Here is a 19,281-nt window from a genome sequence, read left to right as displayed (position 1 = left end):
AAGTGCTTGTGGTGTTTATGTATCAAGCAAAAAGCTTGAAAACAAAACATTTAGAGTCAAGGCTAGGCTCAAGTGCAAAAGCACTCCCTCAAAGCTCAAGGCTCTGAGCATCAACGATTTGAGAGTCAAGAAGACAAGAAAACAAAATGAGCTAAAACAGTCCTCTGATTAAATGCTTGTGGTGCTTATGTATTAAGTGGTAATACTTGAAAATAAAGCATTTAGAGTCGTAGCTTTTAAATCATGGTGCAAAGCACCTAAGAAGATAAGATAAAAAGAGAATGACAAGCTTGTTCAAGGAAGAAACATACAGAAAAGATTTCATAAAATGAGCTAGATAGAGGCATCAATCATCTGAATTTCTTTTGTGATTGTTGCATGCATAGAAAGCTAGCTAACCATGAACATTACACTGCTACTCTTCTTACCTTGGATGTCAAACCTTATTGCATGATTCTCTTCTTGCTTGGGGACAAGCAAGATTTAAGTTTGGTGTTGTGATGCTAGGGCATCATGGCTTGTTTTTCTATGCTTTTTCAGTAGATTTTAATTCAGTTTTCATACAATTTCTGCTAATAAAGGAGCAAAAGCATGAAAAATCTCTGCATGAAACAAAATCTCAAGCATAGGTAAATTTTAGTTAATATACATGGTAAATATGATGAAATAGATCACACTAAGTGAAAGTATGATTTTGAGCATTATTAGCATACTTAGTATAGTAAAGTTTATCTTGTATGTTACTTTGATACACTTTGTTTGCTTGATTTCAGACCAAAAGAAGCAGAGAAGATCCACGTTAGTAGCTACGTTAGCGCCACTAACGTGGCCATTAAAGTGGAAGGAAGGAAAGCTTGGAAAGCTAGTGAGAACGTTAACGCCACTAACGTTAGCAAAAGGCAAGAAGACCCACGTTAGCGACCCCATTAGCTTCACTAACGTGGGCACTAACGTGGAAGAAAAGAGAAGCCCCAACGTTAGTGAGAAAGTTAATGGAATTAACTTTAAAGAAGGAAAGGGAAACGCCAACGTTAGTGGAAAAGGTGAGTGCCACTAACGTTTGCGAAGGCTAGAAGACCCACGTTAGCTTCTACGTTAGTTACATTAACGTGGGAACTAACGTGGAAGGAAAGGGAGAGGCCAAAGTTAGTGGAAAAGGTGATCTCCACTAACGTTGGTGAAGCAAAGAAAGACCCACGTTAGCTTCCACGTTAACTACATTAATGTGGTAGTTAACGTGGGCAAAAGTCTCACCTGGCAGCCTGACCATGCCTTCTTCAAACAAGAATAACTTGAGCCACAAAGCTCCAAATGAGGTGATTCCAGTGGCATTGGAAAGTAGGATTCCAGAGCTTTCCAAGCATATATGGCACTACATGGTGGAAACTAAATTTAAGGGAGAAAACCTGCCCCGAAAGTGTAAAGATGAACATGGTATCAACCTGTAGTAAGGCCAGCTGACCTCTTCACCTTCCAAGAAGTATAACTCGAGTTGTAGAGCTCCAAATGATGCACTTCCAAATGCGTTGGAAAGTAGACATCCAGGGCTTTCCAACAATATATAATAGTATGGGGTGGATATTAACTTGAGCATCAGAAACTGGCAATTTTCAGCCCCTGATCGCGGACGTTATTGGCATTCACGTTTGCCAATAACGCCAGCCACTATGCCAGCAACCCTGTCTCCTTCAAAGGAGCATAACTTGAGTTACAGAGGTCCAATTGAGGTGATTTCAGTTGCGTTAGAAAGCTCACATTCAGAGCTTTCTAACGATATATAATACTTTATAGTGGGCATGAAATTGTAGCACAAACCAGCGGTATCTTTTAAGCCCCAAAACACCAACTGGGTGGCAAGTGTGACGTTAGCCACATTAACTTTAGCACTAACACCACACTTATAGCGTTAGTATGGCTAACGGCAGCAACAACACCAAGTCATCTTGGAACTCAATTTGATTCACTTCTCTTTCAAGTCCACTTCAAAGCTCAAGCAAGCAAGCCCACAAGTGTCAACCAATCAAGGCCACAAGAAGCATCTAGAATAGGAATTTTCATTTAATTGTAATTTGCTTTTAATTTCATTTTGTAATTTAGGAGATCCTATATAAAGACCTTAGTTTTTACATTCAAGGGAGAGATTGAAACGGAGAATTGAAGGAACGGGGAGAGAGTGAAGACCAATTCGAACTTCTGTGAATTGGCACACTCCAAGGGGAGTGGGTCTTCGGACCCCTCCCCTCCCACACTCTTCTTCCTTTTCTCTTCTTTTCTTCCTTAGGAGTAGTTTTGTTTTCTTTGTACTTTTCATTTATAAATTTTGAAGTTTCAATTCCAATTTTAATCTTCCTCTTTATTTTTTTGCACTTTCTTTCTTTTCTATTTTTGTAGAGCAATGATCAACTAACTCTTTTAATTGGGTTAGAGAGCTCTATTGTGATTCAATGGATCAATTGTAGTTCTTATTCTTCTTCTTCTTTCTTTTCTCTTGATTTTACTAGAGAGCTTTCAATCTTCATCCAATTGGATAGTTATCTTGGAAAAGAAGCTATTCATACTTGGATCTCTTCTGAACCTTGGAAGAGGAATGAAGAGATCATGCTAGAAATACTTTCTCATGTTGGACCAAATTGGGGTTGGAAGGATATGGTGACTATAATTCTACCAACACTTGATTTGGGAATGCATGTGGTATAATCAGTGACCATACTTCATCTCTTCTCATGAGCAATTGACCAAGGAATTGGCTATTGATCAAGATTTGAGAGATTGAATTACAAGGAATTGTAATTTGATCACTTAAGATTGCCAAGGAGATCAATGAATACATTGATTGAGGAAGAGATGAGAATGAACTTGATCCGAAGGATTGCAATATCTCTTGATCCCAATGTTCATTTTATTTTTAGTTCTTACATTTACTCTTCTTGCCATTATACTTTTCTGCACTTTATTGCTTTCTTTACTTTTATGCCATTTACATTTCCTTGTTACTTATCACCCCAATATGATTCGTCTAACTAGAATAATCAATTAACCATTGATTGCTTAATCCATTAATCTCTATGGGATTTGACCTCACTCTTTTGTGAGTTATTACTTGACGACAATTCGGTATACTTGCCGAAGGAAAATTGTTTAGAGACAAGTTTTCCGTGTGCATCAAACCGACAGATGATGGCCATGCGGTAGCTGTACCTGGTATTTTTTATCCGAGACAAGAAATTCGATAGTTGATTAGCCATGCAGAAACCGTAGAGGACCATTTTCACTGAGAGGATCTTACAGCTTGCCATGGAAGGGAGCACGCATGATTGGAAGAAGGCAGTAGGAAAGCAGAGGTTCAGAAGCAACAAAGCATCTCCAGACGCTTATCTGAAATTCCCACTAATGAATTACATAAGTAACTTTATTTTATTTTATGTTTTATTTATCTTTTAATTATCAAAATTCATAACCATTTGAATCCGCCTGACTGAGATTTACAAGGAAGACCATAGCTTGCTTCAAGCCGACAATCTTCGTGGGATCGACCCTTACTCACGTAAGGTTTATTACTTGGACGACCCAGTGCACTTGCTGGTTAGTTGTGCGGAGATGTGAAAAGTGTGAATCACGATTTCCCCACACCAAGTTTTTGGCGCCGTTGCCGGGGATTGTTCGAGTTTGGACAACTGACGGTTCATCTTGTTGCTTAGATTAGGTAATTTTATTTTATGTTTAAGCTTTTAATTTAATTTTCGATAAATTTCAAAAAAATTCAAAAAAAATGTGTTCTTCAGAATTTTTAAGAATGAATTCTAGAGTTTCATAAGATATGTTGAAGCCTGGCTGGCTGTTAAGCCATGTCTAATTTTTTGGACCGAGGTTTTTACTTATCTTTGCAAGAGCCTTTGGATTTCTATCAATTTGGCTGTTGTATGTAATGACCTGCTAAAGCTTGGCTGGCCATCTGGCCATGTCTAATTCTTTTGGACCGAAGCTTTAGACTAACATTGCATGATTCCTAGAATTCCTATTAAAAATTTTGTATCTCTTTATTTTCTTTTTCCAAAATAATTTTCGAAAAATACAAAAAAATTAAGAAAATCATAAAAACCAAAAATTTTGTGTTTCTTGTTTAAGTCTAGTGTCAAATTTTAAGTTTGGTGTCAATTTCATGTTTAAATCTTTCTTAAATTTTTGAAAATTCATGCATTGTGTTCTTCTTTGATCTTCAAGTTGTTCTTGAAGATTTTCCTTGTTTGATCTTTAATTTTTCTTGTTTTGTGTCTTTTCTTGTTTTTCTTGTGCATTTTCGAATTCATAGTGTCTAAACATTAAAAATTTTTAAGTTTATTGTCTTGCATGTGTTTCTTTTCTTAAAAATTTTCAAAAATATGTTCTTGATGTTCATCATCATCTTCAAAGTGTTCTTGGTGTTCATCTTGACATTCAAAGTGTTCTTGCATGCATTATTTGTTTTGATCTTAATTTCTTATGTCTTGTTTCATTTGTTTGTTTTTCTCTCTCTCCATTAATTCAAAATGATTTTCAATCATATCTTTTCAAAATTGATTTTCAAATCTTTTTCAATTAACCACTTAACTCTTTTGTTTGTTTTACTATTTCTTATCTTTTTCAAAACCACCTAACTACTTTTCTGTCTCTCTAATTTTCGAAAATCACTAACCACTTTTTCAAAATTCTTTTTAATTAACTAATTATTTTAAATTCTAATTTTATTTTATTTTCCTTCTTAAATTCGAATTCTAACCAATAATTAAAATAAAAATAAAAATATTTTTCTTCTCTTTTGAATTAATTTTCGAATACTCTCTCTCTCATCTCTTTCTATTTATTTATTTATTTACTAACACTTCTCTTCTTCTTATAATTCAAACCCTTTCCCTCTCTCTGTGTTCGAATTCTTCTTCCCCCTTCTTCATTCTATTTCTTCTATTCTTCTTCTCACATAAAGGAATCTCTATACTGTGACATAGAGGATTTCTATTCTTTTCTATTCTCTTTTTTTTCATGAGCAGGAACAAGGATAAGAACATTCTTGTTGAAGCTGATCTTGAACCTGAAAGGACTCTGAAGAGGAAGCTAAGAGAAGCTAAAACACAACACTCTGGAGAGGACCTAACAAAAATTTTTGAAAAAGAAGTAGTTATGGCAGCCGAAAATAACAACAATGGTGGAGATGCAAGGAAGATGCTTGGTGACTTTACTGCACCCACTTCTGACTTCTATGAAAGAAGCATCTCAATTCCTGAAATTGGAGCAAACAACTTTGAGCTTAAGCCTCAATTAGTTTCTCTAATGCAGCAGAATTGTAAATTTCATGGACTTCCATTGGAAGATCCTTATCAGTTTCTAGCTGAATTCTTGCAAATCAGTGACACTGTTAAGACCAATGGGGTTAATCCTGAGGTCTACAGACTTATGCTTTTCCCCTTTGCTGTAAGAGACAGAGCTAGGACATGGTTGGACTCACAACCTAAAGAAAGCCTGAACTCTTGGGAAAAGTTAGTCAATGCTTTCTTGGCCAAATTCTTTCCACCTCAAAAGTCGAGCAAGCTTAGAGTGGAAGTCCAGACCTTCAGACAGAAGGAAGGTGAATCCTTCTATGAAGCTTGGGAAAGATACAAGCAATTGATCAGAAGGTGTCCTTCTGACATGCTTTCAGAATGGAGCATCTTATGTATATTCTATGATGGTCTGTCTGAATTGTCCAAGCTGTCATTGGATCACTCTGCTGGTGGATCTCTTCATCTAAAGAAGACGCCTGCAGAAGCCCAGGAACTCATTGAAATGGTTGCAAATAACAAGTTCATGTACACTTCTGAAAGAAATCCTGTGAATAATGGGATGACTCAGAAGAAAGGAGTTCTTGAGATTGATACTCTGAATGCAATATTGGCTCAAAATAAAATATTGACTCAGCAAGTCAATATGATTTTTCAGAGTCTGACTGGAACGCAAGCTGCATCCGTCAGTACTAAGGAAGCTTCCTCTGAAGAAGAAGCTTATGACCCTAAAAATCCTGCAATGGAAGAGGTGAATTACATGGGAGAATCCTTTGAAAACACCTATAATCCTTCATGGAGGAATCATCCTAATTTCTCATGGAAGGATCAGCAGAAGCCTAATCAAGGCTTCAATAATAATAATGGTGGGAGAAATAGGTTTGGCAATAGCAAGCCTTTTCCATCATCTTCTGAGCAACAGACAGAGAATTCTAAGCAGAGCCTCTCTGACTTAGCAACCATAATCTCTGATCTAAGTAAGACCACTCACAGTTTCATGACTGAAACAAGGTCCTCCATTAGAAATTTGGAGGCACAAGTGGGTCAGCTAAGTAAAAGAGTTACTGAAATCCCTCCTAGTACTCTCCTAACCAATACAGAAGAGAATCCAAAAAGAGAGTGCAAGACCATTAACACGTCCAACATGGCTGAACCTGTAGAGGAGGGAAAGGCAGTGATTTCCACTGAGGAAGACCTCAATGGACGTCCACTGGCCACTAAGGAGTTCCTTATTGAGGAACCAAAGAAATCTGAGGTTCATACAGAGACCATATAGATCCATTGAACTTACTGTTGCCATTCATGAGCTCTGATGAGTATTCTTCCTCTGAAGAGGATAAAGATATTATTGAAGAGCAAGTTGCTCAATATCTAGGAGCAATCATGAAACTGAATGCCAAGTTATCTAGGAGCAATCAATGAACTGAATACCTTAGTTCAACAGAAATTACCTCAGAAGAAACTGGATCTCGGAAATTTCTTAATACCTTGCATCATAGGCACCATGACCTTTAAGAAGGCTCTGTGTGACCTTTGTTCAAGTATAAACCTCATGCCACTCTCTGTAATGGAGAAACTAGGGATCTTTGAGGCACAAGCTGCAAGATCTCACTAGAGATGGCAGACAATTCAAGGAAACAGGCTTATGGACTTGTAGAGGATATCTTAGTGAAGGTTGGAGGCTTTTACATCCCTGCTGATTTTATAATCCTAGACATTGGGAAGGATGAGGATGAATCCATCATCCTTGGAAGACCCTTCCTAGCCACAGCAAGAGCTGTGATTGATGTAGACAGAGGAGAGGTAGTCCTTCAATTGAATGAGGACTACCTTGTGTTTAAGGCTCTAGGATCTTCTTCTGTAACCATGGAGAGGAAGCATGAGAGGTGATGACATGTCACCATGTCATATTTTTCTACGCTTTTTTATACAAGAAATTGATAATTAGTGTTTAAATATTGCATTCTTTTGTGCTTAAATGGTATATTTCCTTGATCTTTTGATTTGATAAATTTTGTAGGAAATAAGAAGAAAAAGAAGCAAAAGAGCACAAAATAAGCTAAAAAGAAGAAAAGAGGAATTTTGGGCACACTTTGAAGTTGAGCACGCTTTGGAGCCTTAGGCCACGCTTTTAAAAGCGTGGCCCATGACCATGAAACCATGGCATGTATTAATGCCTTATGCATGCATGGCGTTGCATGAATGAACACTAGCGTTCACCAATTGGCTAATAAGGCCGAAGAATGCATGCAAGTAATATTACATCAATCCTTTGACAAGGCATTAATGAAAGCATGCATTTAATTATTAATATGGATGCAACTAAAGCCATGCATTTCATTATTAATGCCACTAAAGCCATGCATTTAATTATTAATTAAAGCATGCATTTCAATATTAATGCCACTAAAGCCATCATGCTTTAACGTAATGCCTTTAATGAAAGAAAAGGCAGCAAGAGTTTCATGAAACGAGCGTTACAATGTGACAAGGAAAAAAGGCTTGGAGGAGCTCAACATTTGCACCAACGTTTGCCTCCAACGTGAGGTCAAACGTTGGCTTAAGAACACCCTGGAGGAGGAGCCACGTTTGTGCCAACGTTTGCCTCAAACGTGAGGTCAAACGTTGGCTGAAGATTGCCTTGGAGAAGCTTCAACGTTTGCGCTCACGTTTGACCTCAAACGTGAGGTCAAACGCCAATGACAGCAGCTGGCTGGTTCTGCATAACTTATACAAAGATGTTTGAGTCAACGTTTGACCCAAACGTTGACTCAAACGTGAAGCACCAACAATCTAATTTGCACACAAATTTCTCCTCAAGACCAAGAGTGATCAATTAGGGCCATCTTCAACCCAAATCCAAAGCAAGCAAAGCCCATTATCATCACTCAAAGGCACAAGAGATAGATAAAATAGGAATTTCATTTAATTGTAATTTGTCTTTAATTTCACTTTTATTTTCATTTTCATTTTGTAAAGCCTATATAAGGCATCATTTTCATCTCTGTTAAGGAGGCTGGCTCCACTAGGGAGAATTAGGATTAGAGAGCTCTCTCTTAATTTTCATTTTTGTTTTGAATCTTGGGTTGAGAATTGAAGAAATTATGTTTCAATCTCACCTTGAAAATTCTCTCTGTTTGCTTGTCTGCATAATTTCAGTGAATTATGATTTGAATCAAAGCTCTCTTTACTGCTTTCATCTCTATTTCTTCTTCAATCTATTTGCTGTTGGATCAAGGAAGGGATTGAGATCTAGACTTGTTTTCTAGTCTCATTGAGCTCCTGAGATCTTCAACCTCTCATTTAGATTTTGCAATTGAGCCAAGCTGCTTTCTGTTTTGATTTTTCAAGTGATTTTCCAAATCTGTTTGAATCTGCTGCATCTTTTACTTCTCTGTTGATTGCTATTTACACTTCCTTGTTTGATTTCTTGAATCCTAGCTCCCACAATCCTTTTATTCTTCCTGCAATTTAGATTTCCAGTTGCTTGAATTATTGCTTCCTTTAATTTCCAGCACCCAGCCCCCTTTACATTCACTGCAATTTATATTTCTTGTCATTTAAGATTCTGTCAATTTACATTCCTTGTTCTTTAAGTTTCAGTCACTTTACTTTCTGCACTTTAATTTTCCTCGCTATTTACTTTCTGTTGGCTACATCTCATCCAATTTCACTTCAATGTTAGCTTGACTAAACTAATCACCCACTAAAGTTGCTTGATCCCTGAATCCCTGTGGGATCAACCTCACTCTAAGTGAGTTTTACTACTTGATGCGACCCAGTACATTTGCCGGTGAGTTTTGGTGTTGGAATTTCGGTTCCAAACCCATCAAGTTTTTGGCGCCGTTGCCGGGGATTGATTTAGATCAACAATGATTAAGTGGGTGAGAAGTCTAGATCAAGCATTTTCTTTGTTTTTGTTCTTTGTTTTAAGTTTCTAGCAAGGTGTTTGAGCTATTGCCTCACTAAGAAATTCTTTCTCTGTGACATGAATTTTAATTTTCATTGATGTTGCATTTTACAAAATACAAATGGAGTTCAACTCATCTTATGGTCAAACAAAATTTTATGGGATATTACCCACCATCATCAATCTCTAATGGTGGCTGGGAATATCACCAAGAAAATACAAATTCTAAGCACTCCAATCCATGGAGATTTGCTTCAGAGACACAAGATAAGCAAGAAAACCATATGGGATATTTTCCTCCACCATAAAATGATGCAAGTCTTGATTCTAGTGGTGGCTAGGAAGGGAATTCTAATGCTCCATATGATATTCATCCAAAGATATCATCACTTGACCATGCTTCAGCAGAAAGCCCCTTTCAAAACTCACTACCCATACAAACTTCCATGAACCACTCAAGGCTCTCAAAGCTTGAGTCCATGCTCAAAAGATATGAAGAGAAAACAACAAAAGTTTGGAAAGAACAAGAGAACTCCCTTAAAAATATGGAAGTGCAGTTAGGCCAATTGTTGAATACAAGGAAGGAGGAAATGGAAAAACAAGAACACAAGGTCCCTGTGTCAAGTGAAATTGCAAAAAAGGAAGAGGTGGTGAAAGTATTGGAACCTGAAACTGCACTTGAGATGACAAGAGAACCTGAACACTCACAACCTCCTCAAACTCCCCTGGACCAAAAAGTCTCAACAATTGAATCTGAGATTAAAAGATATGAAGAGGAGATGAAGAAATGTTGGGAAAATCAACAAACCTCCTCCATGAAAAAGCTATTAAGTCAAATGTTGAGTGCAAGGGAGGAAGTGGAAGAGCAAGAAAGTGAGGAAGACAACCAAAGAATTTCAAACTCAAGTGAAGCAGAGAAGTACATAGAGGAAAAGCTCATGGGAACCACCAATTCAAAAGGTTCTGGATGAATATAAAACTCTAATAATCACACAGCAACCATGTCTTGAAATCAAAGAAGTGAAGGCAACTAGTAAGAGCACCAATTCTGTCCCTAATCCAGCAAGCAAGCTCAATCAAGCTATTTACAAAAGGAAGCTTGCTGAGGAAAGGCCAAGACAAGGGACACTAGCTGAATCTTTACCCCCTTTGAGGTCATTCCTCTTAACAAATTGGAAGAAGAGGAAGAAAGTGAAGAACAACATGTCAAGCTAATGACACTAAAAGAGCACTTGTTGGGAGGTAACCCAACCGTAGGTAACATTTCTTCTCTGCTTTGTTTTCTTTCTGTGCTTTGTTTAAATTCAATAAATTGGCATATAGTTACATTCTAAGTTTGGTGTTGTCCAGCAACAAACTATTTTCCATCTTCATGGATGATTGCATCAATTCTACATGGAAGTGTCACACTAAGATTCTAAGTTTGGTGTGCCACTTAATTCTCTATGCAAGAATCCAGCAACACCACTTGTTTGCATAATCATAATGCCTTTACAGTAGCATCTTTCTTTTAGTTTGAATTTGTTTATTATTCTCTTTGTTTTAGTCATTTTTTGTTTTTAATGCTTTCAGTCATGTTGCTCTTTAACTGTTCTTGTTAATACTTCACCAAGACATCCTTATTCATGATAGATTCTTCACTTGGTGATTGTATTTAACATATAACAATTTTTCTTTTTTTTTCGTTTAGTTTTAATTCAAATAAATTGACATGTGATTGCATTCTAAGTTTGGTGTTAGTATGCAACAAAAATTTGGGTCCAATATCTACTAGATACTTGCATCAATTCCAAGTGAAAGTGTCACACTAAGTTTGGTGTGCCACCTATTCTTTATGCAAAGTATTGTGCACACCTTCTTATGCTTACAATCACAATGTTTCTATTTCTCTGTGCCTTGATGGTTAATCTTTAAATTTTGCTTGCTTAAAACACATGTATTACTAACATTTCATTGTGTAAGACATTTATGATCCATCTTAGCCCGTAGCCATTGTTCTAAATTGTTGCTTGAGGATGAGCAAGCATTCTGAGTATTGGTATGGGAAGAAGGAAGAATAGAAGGAAAAGGACAACAATATAGAAGATGAATTGCAAGGTTGTAAAGTTCCTTTTCCTCTCATTTGTTTCCAGCACTATAATTTGCATGATTGTCTTTATCTTCTCTGTATGCATGTGTAGTATGAATAAGCATAGCTTGAATCTTGATTTGTAACATCTTGCTGTGGCATTATGACTACCAACTTGACTTCTGTGAGTTCAAAGCAATAAAGCATCATGATCATAAACAAACAAGGCATTAAAGAAGAACTTAGCATGTGCATACAAGTATTGGAAAGCTAGTATGATTAATTGTTGCTCAATTGCATTGGATTTTATTTAATTGAAGTTTTCATCTAGGACGTTTTGTGAAATCTTTTGAAATCATGAAAACCTTGAAGAAGCAAATGCAATTAAAGGCAAGAAAAGTAAAAGGGAAAGAATGAGAAAGCTGAAGGCTCTAAGTACCAATGACAATATGTTAAGTATTTGTGGTGTTTATGTATCAAGTAAAATGGTTGAAAACAAAACACTTAGAAGCCAAGGCTAGGCTCAAGTGCAAAAGTACTCCCTCAAAGCTCAAAGCTCTGAGAATCAATGATTAGAGAGTCAAGAAAAGAAACAAATGAGCTTAATGAAGTCCTCTAATTAAATACTTGTGATGCTTATGTATCAAGTGGTAATACTTGAAAACAAAGCATTTAGAAGTCGTAGCTTTGTTATCAACTCATGGGGCAAAGCACCCAAAAGGAGAAGCTAATAAGAAAATCAAAAGCTTGTTTCAAGAAAAAATTATAAGAAAAAGATTTCATAAATTAAGCTAGATAGGAGCATCAATCATTTACATTTCTTTTGTGATTGTAGCTTGCATTGAAAACTAGCTCACCATGAACATTGAGTTGCTATTCTTCTTACCTTGGATTGTCAATTTTTATTGCATGATTCTTTTCTTGCTTGGGGACAAGCAAGGTTTAAGTTTGGTGTTGTGATGACATGTCACCATGTCATGTTTTTCTATGCTTTTTCATACAAGAAATTGATAATTAGTGCTTAAATATTGCATTCTTTTGTGCTTAAATAGTATATTTCCTTGATCTTTTGATTTGATAAATTTTGTAGGAAATAAGAAGAAAAAGAAGCAAAAGAGCACAAAATAAGCTAAAAAGAAGAAAAGAGGAATTTTGGGAACACTTTGAAGTTGAGCACGCTTTGGAGCCTTAGGCCACGCTTTTAAAAGCATGGCCCATGACCATGAAACCATGGCATGTATTAATGCCTTATGCATGCATGGCGTTGCATGAATGAACACTAGCGTTCACCAATTGGCTAATAAGGCCGAAGAATGCATGCAAGTAATATTACATCAATCCTTTGACAAGGCATTAATGAAAGCATGCATTTAATTATTAATATGGATGCATGAATTAATAACCAAGGCTTGCATCATATTTAGAATGAATTGAATGAAAGCACAGCATGCATTTTCATTCCACTAATGCCATTGGGTTATTAAAGCATGCATTTCATTATCAATGCCACTAAAGCCATCATGCTTTAACGTAATGCATTTAATTAATGAAAGCATGCATTAAAGCTAAGCCAATGAAAGCAAAGGCAGCAAGCGTTTCATGAACCGAGCGCTACAATGTGACAAGGAAAAAAGGCTTGGAGGAGCTCAACATTTGCGCCAACGTTTGCCTCAAACGTGAGGTCAAACGTTGGCTTAAGAACACCCTGGAGGAGGAGCCACGTTTGCGCCAACGTTTGCCTCAAACGTGAGGTCAAACGTTGGCTGAAGATTGCCTTGGAGAAGCTTCAACGTTTGCGCTCACGTTTGAACTCAAATGTGAGGTCAAACACCAATGACAGTAGCTGGCTGGTTCTGCATAACTTACACAAAGACGTTTGAGTCAACGTTTGACCCAAACGTTGACTCAAACGTGAAGCACCAACAATCCAATTTGCACACAGATTTCTCATCAAGACCAAGAGTGATCAATTAGGGCCATCTTCAACCCAAATCCAAAGCAATCAAAGCCCATTATCATCACTCAAAGGCACAAGAGATAGATAAAATAGGAATTTCATTTAATTGTAATTTGTCTTTAATTTAAGTTTCATTTTCATTTTCATTTTGTAAAGCCTATATAAGGCATCATTTTCATCTCTGTTAAGGAGGCTGGCTCCACTAGGGAGCATTAGGATTAGAGAGCTCTCTCTTAATTTTCATTTTTGTTTTGAATCTTAGGTTGAGAATTGAAGAAATTCTGTTTCAATCTCACCTTGAGAATTCTCTCTGTTTGCTTGTCTGCATAATTTCAGTGAATTGTGATTTGAATCAAAGCTCTCTTTATTGCTTTCATCTCTATTTCTTCTTCATTCTATTTGCTGTTGGATCAAGGAAGGGATTGAGATCTAGACTTGTTTTCTAGTCTCATTGAGCTCCTGAGATCTTCAACCTCTCATTTAGATTTTGCAATTGAGCCAAGCTACTTTCTGTTTTGATTTTTCAAGTGATTTTCCAAATCTGTTTGAATCTGCTGCATCTTTTACTTCTCTGTTGATTGCTATTTACACTTCCTTGTTTGATTTATTGAATCCCAGCTCCCACAATCCTTTTATTCTTCCTGCAATTTAGATTTCCAATTGCTTGAATTATTGCTTCCTTTAATTTCCAGCACCCAGCCCCCTTTACATTCACTGCAATTTACATTTCTTGTCATTTAAGATTCTGTCAATTTACATTCCTTGTTCTTTAAGTTTTAGTCACTTTACTTTTTGCACTTTAATTTTCCTTGCTATTTACTTTCTGTTTGCTACATCTCATCCAATTTCACTTCAATGTTAGCTTGACTAAACTAATCACCCACTAAAGTTGCTTGATCCATCAATCCCTGTGGAATCGACCTCACTCTAAGTGAGTTTTACTACTTGATGTGACCCGGTACACTTGCCAGTGAGTTTTGGTGTTGGAATTTCGGTTCCAAACCCATCAAAAGGCTTCTCTCAATAGAGAGTCAAACAGAGCCCCTACACTCAACTTCTAAGTTTGGTGTTGGGGGGCCACCATTAAGCTCTGAGTCTCTGTGAAGCTCTTTAAGAGCTCACTGTCAAGCTATTGACATTAAAGAAGTGCTTGATGGGAGGCAACCCAATGTTATTTAACTATATTTATTTATATTCCATTGTCATTTTATGTTTTCTTTAGGTTGATGATCATGTGAAGTCATAAAAACAACTGCAGAATTAAAGCAAAATGAAAAACAGCATTAAAAATAGCACACCCTGAAGGACAGGCATACTGGCGTTTAAACGCCAGTAAGGATAGCAGAATGGGCGTTTAATGCCGATCCTGGTAGCATTCTGGGCTTTAAACGCTAGAATGGGCAGCACTATGGGCGTTTAACGCTAGAAAGGGGGTGTCTGGCGTTTGGCTGGCATTAAACGCCAAAAATGGCAGATAGATTGGTGTTTAACGCCAGAAAAAGGTGTCTGGCTGGCTTTAAACGCCAGAAAGGAGCATAATGAGCGGATAATTTATACGCTTTTTGGCATTGTTTTTAGTATGTTTTTAGTAGGATCTAGTTACTTTTAGGGATGTTTTCATTAGTTTTTATGTTAAATTCACATTTCTGGACTTTACTATGAGTTTGTGTGTTTTTCTGTGATTTCAGGTATTTTCTGGCTGAAATTGAGGGACTTGAGCAAAAATCAAATTCAGAGGTAGAAGAAGGACTGCTGATGCTGTTGGATTCTGACCTCCCTACACTCAAAGTGGATTTTCTGGAGTTACAGAACTCAAAATGGCGCGCTTGCAATTGCGTTGGAAAGTAGACATTCAGGGCTTTCCAGCAATATATAATAGTCCATACTTTAGCCGAGTTTAGACGATGCAAAAGGGCGTTGAACGCCAGTTCTACACTGCAGTCTGGAGTTAAACGCCAGAAACACGTCACGAACCAGAGTTGAACGCCAAAAACACGTTACAACTTGGCGTTCAACTCCAGAAGAAGCCTCTGCACGTGTAAACTTCAAGCTCAGCCCAAGCACACACCAAGTGGGCCCCGGAAGTAGATTTATGCATCAATTACTTACTTCTGTAAACCCTAGTAGCTAGTTTAGTATAAATAGGACTTTTTACTATTGTATTGACATCCTGAGTTACATCTTCGGATCATCTTATGATTTTTAGTTCATCTTAGAATCATATTGATCACGTTTGGGGGCTGACCATTCGGCCATGCCTGGACCTTATCACTTATGTATTTTCAACGGTAGAGTTTCTACACACCATAGATTAAGGTGTGGAGCTCTGCTGTTCCTCACGAATTAATGCAAAGTACTACTGTTTCTCTATTCAATTCAACTTATTCCGCTTCCAAGATATTCATTCGCATTTCAATATGAATGTGATGAACGTGACAATCATCATCATTCCCATACGAATGCGTGCCTGACAAACACTTCCGTTCCACCTTAGATTGGATGATTATCTCTTGGATCTCTTAATTAGAATCTTCGTGGTATAAGCTAGATTGATGGCGGCATTCATGAGAATCCGGAAAGTCTAAACCTTGTCTGTGGTATTCCGAGTAGGATTCAGGGATTGAATGACTGTGACGAACTTCAAACTCGCGAGTGCTGGGCGTAGTGACAGACGCAAAAGGATAGTAAATCCTATTCCAGTATGATCGAGAACCTCCAGATGATTAGCCATGCAGTGACAGCACATCGGACCATTTTCACAAAGAGGATGGGATGTAGCCATTTACAACGGTGATGCCTCCAGATGATTAGCCATGCAGTGACAGCGCATCAGACCATTTTCACAGAGAGGATGAGATGTAGCCATTGACGACGGTGATGCCCTTACATAAAGTTTGCCATGGAAAGGAGTAAGACTGATTGGATGAAGACAGCGGGAAAGCAGAGATTCAGAGGAACGAAAGCATCTCTATACGCTTATCTGAAATTCTCATCAATGAATTACATAAGTATTTCTATCTTTATTTTCTATTTATTTATTATTATTATTCGAAAACTCCAAAACCATTTGATATCCGCCTGACTGAGATTTACAAGGTGACCATAGCTTACTTCATACCAACAATCTCCGTGGGATCGACCCTTACTCACGTAAGGTTTTATTACTGGGACAACCCAGTGCACTTGCTGGTTAGTTGTGCGAAGTTGTGAAGTTATGTTTAGACCATGGTATTGTGCACCAGTTATTGACGCCATTGCCAGGGAGAGAACGAGCAACAAATTTTACAACCTCTGAGTAACAATTTCGCATGTATCAAGTTTTTGGCGCCGTTGCCGGGGATTGTTCGAGTTTGGACAACTGACGGTTCATCGTGTTGCTCAGATTAGGTAATTTTCTTCTTATTTTGTTTTCAAAAAAAAAATTTCGAAAAAAAATTATAAATCTTTTCAAAAATATATTGTTCTTCAGAATTTTTAAGGATGAATGTCTGATTTACATGCTGAAGCTTGGCTGGCCATTGGCCATGTCTAGTGTTTTGGACCGAAGCTTTCACTAAAAGCTTGGCTGGCTAGTGAGCCATGTCTAATTCCTGGACTGGAGCTTTAGACTAACAGTGCAAGATTCCTGGAATTCATATTAGAAATTTTGGAATCCTTATTTTTCTTTTTCACATTAATTTTCGAAAAATCCAAAAAAAAAAATTAGAAAATCATAAAATCAAAAATATTTTTGTGTTTCTTGTTTGAGTCTTGAGTCAGTTTTAAGTTTAGTGTCAATTTCATGTTTTAAAGTTTGCATAAAATTTTCGAAAAAATTCATGCATTGATAGTGTTCTTCATGATCTTCAAGTTGTTCTTGGTAAGTCTTCTTGTTTGATCTTGATGTTTTCTTGTTTTGTATCTTTTGTTGTTTTTCATGTGCATTTTTGCATTCATGGTGTCTAAGCATTAAAGATTTCTAAGTTTGGTATCTTGCATGTTTTCTTTGCATATAAAATTTTAAAAAATAAGTTCTTAATGTTCATCATGATCTTCAAAGTGTTCTTGGTGTTCATCTTGACATTCATAGTGTTCTTGCATGCATTCATTGTTTTGATCAAAAAATTCTCATGCATTGAGTCTTTTTCATGTTTTTCTCTTTCATCATTAAAAATTCAAAAAATCAAAAAAATATCTTTCCCTTTTTCTCTCTTAAAATTTCGAAAATTTGGATTGACTTTTTCAAAACTTTTTAAAACTTAGTTGTTTCTTATGAGTCAAATCAAATTTTCAATTTAAAAATCTTATCTTTTTCAAATCTTTTTCAAAAATCATATCTTTTCCAATTTTTTTATTTATTTTCGAAAATTTCAAAAATCTTTTTCAAAATATTTTCAAAATCTTTTTCTTATTTTTATATCATATTTTCGAAAATCACATCATCAATTAATGTTTTGATTCAAAAATTTCGAGTTTGTTACTTACTTGTTAAGAAAGATTCAAACTTTAAATTCTAGAATCATATCTTGTGATTTCTTGTGAGTCAAGTCATTAATTATGATTTTAAAAATCAAATCTTTTTCAAAACTAATTCTAATCATATCTTCCTATCATATCTTTTTCTTTAATAATCTTATCTTTTTAAAAAATTTGACTTCCAAATATCTTTTCCAACTTCTTATCTTCTTATCTTTTCAAAATTGATTTTCAAATCTTTTTCAACTAACTAATTGACTTTTTGTTTGTTTCTTATCTTTTTCAAAACTACCTAACTAACTCTCTCTCTCTAATTTTTGAAAATCTCTTCCCTCTTTTTCAAAAATTCTTTTTAATTAAATAGTTATTTCAATTTTCAATTTTAATTTGACTTCATTCCTAATTTTCGAAAATCACTAACCCCTTTTCAAAATTTTATTTTCAAAAATCTTCCCTCTCTCTCATCTCCTTCTATTTATTTATTCATCTACTAACACTTCATCTCACCCAAATTCGAACCCCCTCTTCCATCTGTGTTCGAATTTTCTCTTCTTCCCTTCTTTACATTACATTCTTTTCTTCTTCTACTCACACAGGGGAACCTCTATACCTGGGTAAAAAGGATCCCTATTATTATTATTATTCTGTTTCCTCTTTTTCATATGAGCAGGAGCAAGGACAAGAACATTCTTGTTGAAGCAGACCCTGAACCTGAAAGGACTCTGAAGAGGAAACTAAGAGAATCTAAAATACAACAATCCAGAGATAACCTTACAGAAATTTTCGAACAGGAAGAGGAGATGGCAGCCGAAAATAATAATAATGCAAGGAGGATGCTTGGTGAATTTACTGCACCTAATTCCAATTTACATGGAAGAAGCATCTCCATCCCTACCATTGGAGCAAACAATTTTGAGCTTAAACCTCAATTAGTTTCTCTGATGCAATAAAACTGCAAGTTTCATGGACTTTCATCTGAAGATCCTCTTCAGTTCTTAACTGAATTCTTGCAGATATGTGACACTGTTAAGACTAATGGAGTAGATCCTGAAGTCTACAGGCTCATGCTTTTCCCTTTTGCTGTAAGAGACAGAGCTAGAATATGGTTGGATTTTCAACCTAAAGATAGCCTGAACTCTTGAGAATAGCTGGTCAAGGCTTTCTTAGCCAAGTTCTTTCCTCCTCAAAAGCTGAGTAAGCTTAGAGTGGATGTTCAAACCTTCACACAGAAAGAAGGTGAATTCCTCTATGAAGCTTGGGAGAGATACAAGGAACTTACCAAAAAGTGTCCTTCTGACATGCTTTCAGAATGGACCATCCTGGACATATTCTATGATGGTCTGTCTGAATTAGCTAAGATGTCATTGGATACTTCTGCAGGTGGATCCATTCACCTAAAGAAAATGCCTGCAGAAGCTCAAGAACTCATTGACATGGTTGCTAATAACCAGTTCATGTACACTTCTGAGAGAAATCCTGTGAGTAATGGGACGCCTCAGAAGAAGAGAGTTCTTGAAATTGATACTCTGAATGCCATATTGGCTCAGAATAAAATATTGACTCAGCAAGTCAATATGATTTCTCAGAGTCTGAATGGAAT

General features: G+C 36.5%; 2 non-coding genes across 2 annotated transcripts; both read right to left on the bottom strand.

The window, feature by feature from the left end:
* Nucleotides 1-5,559: 5,559 nt before the first annotated feature.
* Nucleotides 5,560-5,667, bottom strand: LOC148571037 (small nucleolar RNA R71). Its single transcript, XR_015908283.1, has one exon. It is a non-coding gene; the product is annotated as a small nucleolar RNA R71 (small nucleolar RNA).
* A 13,210-nt stretch (nt 5,668-18,877) lies between these two features.
* On the bottom strand, nt 18,878-18,985 carry LOC148571036 (small nucleolar RNA R71). The gene has a single exon (XR_015908097.1). It is a non-coding gene; the product is annotated as a small nucleolar RNA R71 (small nucleolar RNA).
* Between the last annotated feature and the right edge of the window lie 296 nt (nt 18,986-19,281).

Source organism: Arachis ipaensis, chromosome B3, assembly GCF_059453495.1.
Source record: "Arachis ipaensis isolate K30076 ecotype BB chromosome B3, ASM5945349v1, whole genome shotgun sequence".
Taxonomy (NCBI): domain Eukaryota; kingdom Viridiplantae; phylum Streptophyta; class Magnoliopsida; order Fabales; family Fabaceae; genus Arachis; species Arachis ipaensis.
The sequence above is the reverse complement of the archived record's forward strand: the minus strand, read 5'-3'. Positions and strand labels throughout refer to the sequence as shown.